The sequence below is a fragment of the Palaemon carinicauda genome, chromosome 1, assembly GCF_036898095.1.
Source record: "Palaemon carinicauda isolate YSFRI2023 chromosome 1, ASM3689809v2, whole genome shotgun sequence".
In the NCBI taxonomy this organism is placed as follows: Eukaryota; Metazoa; Arthropoda; class Malacostraca; order Decapoda; family Palaemonidae; genus Palaemon; species Palaemon carinicauda.
Window position 1 is genome coordinate 177,358,143 of NC_090725.1, and position 2,500 is coordinate 177,360,642.

The window sequence follows — 2,500 nt, forward strand, 5'->3', positions numbered from 1 at the left end:
CTTTTACTGAACCAAGGGCAGTACACAAAATGTAAGACGATATGAGTCCTTGCTGCAGAGAAAGGATATCCAAAATGCTAAATAGCTTCACAATGTAGTTCTGCAATGGTGAGGAGTAAATATAGTTCCCACAGCAATCGTCGCGCCCTTCAAAGTTGGAGGCTCAGAAACACACTAAGGAACCATCCTCAAAAAAAGCCCCTCCAAAACTCCGTTGACGCAGGAGCGCAGCCACGTAACCCACACCACTTGAAAATATAAAACAGCCGTTAGTCCATTATAAACACTAACATAACCACCAATTAAAAGACAAAATATTAAAGAAGGAAAACATTAAGTCTACAGTATATTTAACCTTATACATCTATAAAAACTTAAATAATTTAGAAATATATAGCAATAATGTTACACCTCCTCACCCAACCAAAAAAAAAAAAAAAAATTCCCCAATTTTTTTTTTTCAAAGTGATTTGAATTACAACATACAGGTTATCACATAATGAAATATTAAACCAACACTCAAAAATTTGAAATATTAAACCAACACTCAGAAATAATTACTAAACAAACTGCAAAAACATGACAAACAAAAGGAAAGAGGGGGGCAAGTACCAAGGTTTGCAGCTCACAAGGATAGTAATATATAACCAATACTAAAAAAAAATCTTAAACCTAAATTAATCACAAGTAAACTTTCCAAAACCAGAAAACCAAAACATCACCATTCGATAAATAGGTACCCAACCTAAAAATTTCACATCACTCATACCGTTAATAAACTTAATTAAGAGTCATTGCACTAACAACCGGATTCTGTATATATAGTCCAAAAGCTATAACCTTTTCCACACTCAATACACTGTTCATTTTCAGGGATACACATCACTCACTATCAATAAATGTTGATCACAAAAACCACTGTCTATTTCAGTGTTATATATCACACCTATCACCATAGTGTCCAATACATACACACACACAGAACGACACAGAGAAGACCACCACAAGACTCCCCTGCGCAAACAAACAAACAAACTCGATGAAGCGTAATTATTAGCCTGAAAATACAGAATACCAGATTAGTGCCTATCTCTTTTCTTAGCTTATAAACCTTATCGTACCTGACACCTCTAAACCTTAGTAGATTAACCTTAACTCAGTCTAGGGTACCACTCATACACCAGCCTGTAGCGCCTAAAAAACGGCTGTGTTGTGCTACAGACCCGTGAGCCCATGACCCATCTAATTAATCAATCATTAGAAAGTACCAGTGATCACCCTCACCTTTTAACCTTAAAGATCCCATATAATATACCCAAAACATTATAGTCTTCTGTAAACAAACCATGATTAATAAATCTTAAATATACATTTATTTCTACTCACTACGTGCCCACTTCAACAGCACACACACCATAATTAGAACGATACAGATACTACCTTTAATAACTGCATAGCCCTCTGTCAATAATCTAATATTCAACGCTGCGAGAGAGAAAATCGGCAACAATATTATCTTTTCCTGGGATGTGGGAAAATTCTACATTCCATTCTTGCAGCATGAGACTCCACCTCATCAATCGTTGATTTTTATTCTTGTACCTGCTGATGTAGGTCAGGGGATTATGATCCGTCAAGACCTTAATAGGTGTATCTGAGGAGGAGAGATAAACCTGAAAATGATTAATAGCGAATATTAACGCAAGTGTCTCTTTCTCCACAGTTGAATACCTACGTTGGGCGGAGGACAATTTTTTTTGAAAAGAATGCGACAGGATGAGAAACTCCCTGCTCGTCATTCTGCAACAACACCGCTCCTACACCAACGTCACTTGCATCCATGGCAAAAGAAAAAGGAAGGTCAAAATCAGGAGCTCTCAAGACAGGGAAATTAATTAAAACTCTTTTTAAATTATCAAAAGCCCTTTGCGTTTCATCCGTCCAGACAAATGCTACCTTCTTTCTCAAGAGATTTGTTAACGGATCGGCTATATCTGAAAAATTCCTAACAAACTTTCGGTATTACCCACTCAAACCAAGGAATCTTCTGACATCCCTCCTACATTTAGGGACTACCATGTTTTCAATACTTTCGATATTGGCCTGCTTAGGAGCAACTTTACCATTACCAACCTCATGACCCAAATATACCACCTTCGCCTTTGCGAAATCGCTTTTCTTTAAATTAATTACCAAATTTGCCTTTTTCAACACCTCAAATAGTGCCCTAATACGTTTTAAATGGGTTTCCCAATCATCGCTGTAAATAACAATATCATCAATATACACAACACATCCTTTTAAACCATGGACTAAAGTATTCATCAACCTCTGAAAGGTGGCAGCCGCGTTCTTCATACCAAACGGCATAACTTTACATTGAAACAATCCCTGTGGTGTTACAAAAGCAGACAGGGCCCTTGCCCGCTTTGAAAGAGGAACTTGCCAATAACCCTTCAACAAATCGAATTTGCTAATGTATTTGGCCTTCCCCATTCGA